Source organism: Oryctolagus cuniculus, chromosome 9, assembly GCF_051225735.1.
Source record: "Oryctolagus cuniculus isolate XC-2025 breed Fujian yellow rabbit chromosome 9, ASM5122573v1, whole genome shotgun sequence".
In the NCBI taxonomy this organism is placed as follows: domain Eukaryota; kingdom Metazoa; phylum Chordata; class Mammalia; order Lagomorpha; family Leporidae; genus Oryctolagus; species Oryctolagus cuniculus.
In genome coordinates, this window is record NC_142875.1 from 14,542,264 (window position 1) to 14,548,263 (window position 6,000).

Here is a 6,000-nt window from a genome sequence, read left to right on the forward strand (position 1 = left end):
CTGCCTTTCAAATAACTAAATAAAAATCTTTAAAAAAGAAGGTTTAGCTCAGTAGAAGTTTTCATTTTTAAGTTAAATGTTTTTCCTTAGAACACAAATAGAGTGAAAGCAAAAGGACAGAAAAAAAGACACACCATGCAAATGAGAGTGGATATGGTTACAGTAATATCAGATGAAAGAGATTTTGAGGCCAGAATGTCATTGGAAACCAAGGAGATTTTTATGATGAGTCAACCAATAAAAACAACAAAGGCGTTTCAATTACATGCACTAACAGTAGCACCCCAAAATACAGGAAGCACAAATCTGATGGAATTAAGGGAGTAGACAAGTCAACAAAAATAGAGACTTCAGTTGCTACCCACAATAACTGATAGGATATCTGGGTGTATCAATGGAAAGTGGAAGACACGAAGAACAGTATAAACCGGGACCCTACAGACGTGTGTAAGACTCCACCCAACAGCTGAGCACACATTTTTTCTTAACTACATATGGAGCATTCTTCAGGACAGACTGTTTTAGGGCATAAAACAAGCCTCAGTAAATCATATCAAATATATTCTCCAGCCACAATCGAATGAAATCAGAAATCAGAAAGAGCCACAGGACACTAGAGAAACCCACATGTATGTGGGAGAGTAAACAACACACTCCTGAATAACCAGTGAATCAAAGAAATCATCCTGAGAGAAATTAGAAAACACTTTGAGGTGAATGAGAACAAAGGGATACGATGCACAATCTGGCCCAGCCCTGACTGCAGTGGCTACCTGGGGGGTGAACTAGCGGATCAAGACCTCTCTCTCTGCTGCTCCCTCTCTTTCTGTAACTCTGACTTTCCAATAAATAAAATAAATCTTTAAAAAGTATAAAATACACGGAAGCAAATTTCATAGAAGAAATGTAAAGCTTATACTCTGGGCCGGTGCCACGGCTCACTTGGCTAATCCTCCACCTGCGGCACTGGCACACCGGGTTCTAGTCCCTGTTGGGGCGCCGGATTCTGTCCCGGTTGCCCCTCTTCCAGTCCATCTCTCTGCTGTGGCACGGGAGTGCAGTGGAGGATGGCCCAAGTACTTGGGCTCTGCACCTGCATGGGAGACCGGGAGGAAGCACCCGGCTCTTGGCTTCAGTGTGCCTGCAGCAGCGCACTGATCGCAGCGGCCATTTGGGGGGTGAACCAATGGAAGGAAGACCTTTCTCTCTGTCTCTCACTGTCTAACTCTGCCTGTCAAAAAAAAAAAAAAAAAAAGCTTGTACTCTGGAAATTATTATTTTTTTTAACTTTTATTTAATGACTATAAATTTCCAAAGTACAGCTTATGGATTACAATGGCTTCCCCCCCCATAATGTCCCTCCCACCCGCATCCCTCCCCTTTCCCACTCCCTCTCCCCTTCCATTCACATCAAGATTCATTTTCGATTCTCTTTATATACAGAAGATCAGTTTAGCATACATTAAGTAAAGATTTTAACAGTTTGCTCCCACACAGAAACATAAAGTGAAAAATAATAGATGATTTTTTAAATGATGAAGAAATCAGATCAGACCTATTGTCATGTTTAATCCCAGTGAGAGTCAAGTTGGGAATTGATAATTTTTTTTTTTTTACAGAAGATCAGTTTAGTATACATTAAGTAAAAATTTCAACAGTTTGTACCCCCATAGAAACACAAAGTGAAATATATTGTTTGAGTACTCGTTATAGCGTTAAGTCTCAATGTACAGCACATTAAGGACAGAGATCCTACATGAGGAGTAAGTGCACAGTGACTCCTGTTGTTGACTTTACAAATTGACACTCCTGTTTATGGCATCAGTAATCTCCCTATGCTCCAGTCATGAGTTTCCAAGGCTATGGAAGCCTTTTGAGTTCTCTGACTCTTATCTTGTTTAGACAAGGTCATAGTCAAAGTGGAGGTTCTCTCCTCCCTTCAGAGAAAGGTACCTCCTTCTTTGAAGACCTGTTCTTTCCCCTGGGATCTCACTCACAGAGATCTTTCATTTAGGTGTTGTTTTTTTTTGTTGTTGTTTGTTTTTTTGCCAGTGTACTCTGGAAATTATAAAATGTTGGAAGAAATTAAAAAAGATTGAAATTAAAGGGAACGCATTCCATACTCATGGCTGGGGAGATTTAATGTTATTAAGGTGGGAATGTCCTCTTCAATGGGTCAATACATTCATGGCAATGTCAATAATCCAACCACAGTTTTTAAAAAACAGGCAGTTGGGTGTTAAAAAAGGCACATAAAATTGCCAGTCTCAGAGTAACCAAAGCAATCAGGAACACAAAACAAAACAATAACAGTAACAAAATGCACAAGTTGGAAGACCTACACTTTTAGAATTCAAAAATTGCTATAAAAGAACAATAATCAAGGCCGGCACTGTGACATAGTGGGCTAAGCTTCTGCCTGCAGTGTCAGCATTCCACATGGGTGCCGGTTCTTGTCCTGGCTGCTCCTCTTCCATCCAGCTCTCAGCTTATGGCCTGGGAAAGCAGTGGAGATGCTTGGGCCCCTGAATCCATGTGGGAGACCTGGAAGAAGCTCCTGGCTCCTGATTCAGATTGGCCCAACTCTGGCTGTTGTGGCCACTTGGAGAGTGAACCAGTGGATAGAACACCATTCTCTCTGTCTCTCCCTCTCTCCATAACTTCCTCTCGAATAATTTTTTTTTAAAAATCTTTCTTAAAAAGTTCATGGAAAATCCATATTATGAAAAAATGATGCATGGATTTGAAAAATTTTTCAATAAAAATAAGTGTACCTTTAAAAAAAAAAGATTTATACATTGGAAAAGCAGAATGATAGGAAGGGTGAGGCAAAGAGGGATTGCTGATTTACTCTCCAAATACCTGCAACAGCCAGGGCTAGGCTGGGCTGAAGCCAGGGTCTTTCATGTGGGTGTCAGGAACCTGAGTACTTGGGCCATCATCCACTGCCTCCCAGGCACACTAACAGGAAGTTGGATCAGAAAGCTAGAGTAGCCAGGATTCAAGCCAGATGCTCTGATATGGGGTGTAGGCATCTCAAGCAGCAGCTTAACTCACTGCACTGCAAATGCCTGCCCCTAAATGTATCTTTTAATTCCACTTTCCATTTTCTGCAGACCTTTTGAAGCACTGTGTGTGTATGTGTGTGCATACATATCTGTTCTGTTTCTGTAGAGAACTCTGACAAACCCAGGTACCAAGCCCATTCAGTCTGGAAAGATCACTCTTCCCAACAGATGTTTCTGGCACAACGTGTATATCCACATGCAAAAGACTGAAGCTAGACCCGTCTACCTCAGACCATAGCAAAACCTCAAAATGGACCCGAATGAAGAGATGAAACTGCAAAATTCTTAGAAGCAAACATAGGACTAAATCTTCGTGGCCTTGCATTAGGCAATCACTTTTTTTTTTTTTTTAAGAAATGAAACCAAAATCACAAAAGACAAAAGAGAAAGATAGATAAGCTGAACTTAACAAAATTAAAAACATTTGCACCAATATGGGAGACCCAGAGGAACCTCCAGGTTCCTAGCTTTGGCCTGGTTGGGTCAGACTGTTGCAGGCATTTGGAGAGTGAACCAGTGGACCAGAGGATGGAAGATCTATTTCTCTCTCTCTCTCTCTCTCTCTCTCTCTGCATCTTTCCTCCTTTCTCTGTAACTCTGCCTTTCAAGTAAATAAAAAATAATCTTTTTAAAAAATGTACTAAACAGTTGAATGGCCATTTCTCCAAGGAAAATGTACAAATAGCTATCATTAATTATTTGGGTACTGCAAATCCAAACCACATTGAGATCACTTCATACCCACTAGAATGACTTTAATAAAAAGGCAATGACAAATTTAAGTGAGAAAGTGGAGAAATTTGACCCTTCAAACTAGAACCTTCCTACTCTGCTCATAGGGATAGCTAATTTTGGAACTACTCTGGCAGTTCCTCAAAAGTTGAACACAGTGACTATATGACTCAACAGTTCCAGTCCTAGGTGTGTACCCAAGAGAAATGAAAACATATGTTTACAAAAAACCTGTACATGAGTACTCATAGTAACATACTCAGGATGGCAAAAAAGTTGAAGCAACACAATCTTTCATCAAGTGGTGAATGGATAAACAAAATGGAATAGAACTATTCAATGGAACATTATTTGCCAATAAAACAATAACTGATACATGCTATAATGTGGATGAAATGTCAAGTCATTATACTGGGGCTGGCACTATACTATAAGCAGGTAAAACTGCTGACTATGGCACCAGCATCCTGTATGGGTGCTGGTTCAAGTCCTAGCTGCTCTGCTCCAGATCCAGCTCCTTGTTAAATGGCTTGGGAAGGCAACAGAAGGTGGCCCAAGTGCTTGGGCTCCTGCTACTCATGTTGGAGACCCAGAAGACAACTTCCAGCTCCTGGCTTCTGTCTGGCCCAACTCTGGCCATTGTAGCTGTTTGGGGAGTAACCCAGTGGATGAAAAATCTCTCTCTCTGTCCCTGTCTCTCTCTTTCTGTAACTCTGCCTTTCAAACAAATAAACAAATCTTTAAAAAGTCATTATCCTAAAGTATAGAAATAAGACATAAAAACAGTATGGGGGGGTTCTACTTATAAGAAATGTCTAGAATCAGCAGATCCATTGAGACAGGAAGTAGGTTTGTGGTTGTCATGTTTCTGGGACCCTGGCTGGGTAGCAGAGAGCAGGGAGGGAATGAGTGGGTATGGAGTGTCTTTTCTTCCTCTATTTTTTAAAAAGTTTCCTTTTTTAAATGTTTGTTTTTGTGTACTCGAAAGAGCAACAGAGCAAAAGAGAAAGAGATCTTCCACTTGCCAGTTCACTCCCTAAATGCCCTCAACAATCATGGATGGGCCAGGCCAAATCCAGGCACCAGGAACTCCATGGGGGTGTTCCATGCGGGCCGCAGGGAGCCAAGCCCTTGAGCCACCTTGTGCTGCCTGCCAGGGAACTGCATCAGAAGCAGAGTAGCCAGGACTCAAAGGATGGGACTTGGGATGCAGGTGCCCCAACCTGTTGTGCTACAACACCAGTCCCATATGGATTTTCTTTCTCAGGTGAAGAAAATATTGTTGAGTGTGACGGATGTTAAACTGTGAACGTACTAAAACAGCACTCCATTGTACACTTTAAAAGGTTGAATGTTAAGGTATGTGGATTACATATCAACAAAATGATTACTTAAAAAATGCTTTTCCTTAGAGATCTGGAGGAAATTGAATCAGAGCATAGTTACTGATTTTTTTTTCTATTTTCACCCATTTTTACCTGAGTTCAGAATATATGGATGATAATATTCATGACCCTCATTCCTGAACCAATCATTGGAGAGAGGAAGGAAAGGGGGGATTCAGGCAGGGTTGTTTTCCTTGTCATCTTTTTGCTATTTATAGCAAGTAACTTACAGTTTGGACAGCAATGACATAAACATTTTACCTCAGCATTATGATGACATACTTAGTGAAGCATGAATTGTGACATCAATCCACATCTCAAATTTGCAGCTACTGGCAGGGTAGATGTTTAACAGTCTATACCAATTGTTAATGAGAAGGAAATTAAAAAGACTTCCACCAGCCCTATGTGTAGTACTTCTTTCTGTCTCACGCTTGACTGCAATGCGCATTTCGTTCATTCATGTGACAATTATTTGATGGAAACCTTCTCATGGCAAGCGCTGCAAGGGTGTGGGATTCAGTGGTGAGCTTGCAGATAAGGTTCCCACCTTCATGGAACTTAAAGTCTTTTGAAAGAAGCAAGATACCAAACAAGTAAGCTGAGAAGATAACTAACTGTACATAGTGATAAATGAAAAATGGATAATGGGCTCAATAATGACGGGTGGGTCTAGGGTGCTACTAGGAACACAGTCTTTTGAGGGATGGTGATGTTTGAGCTGAAAGATGAGATAAGAAATAGGGCAGGTTCAACCAAGCAGGGGACACAGTAAAAAAGCTCTAAGGCAAAAAGAAGCCTGGTGTATTCCAGGA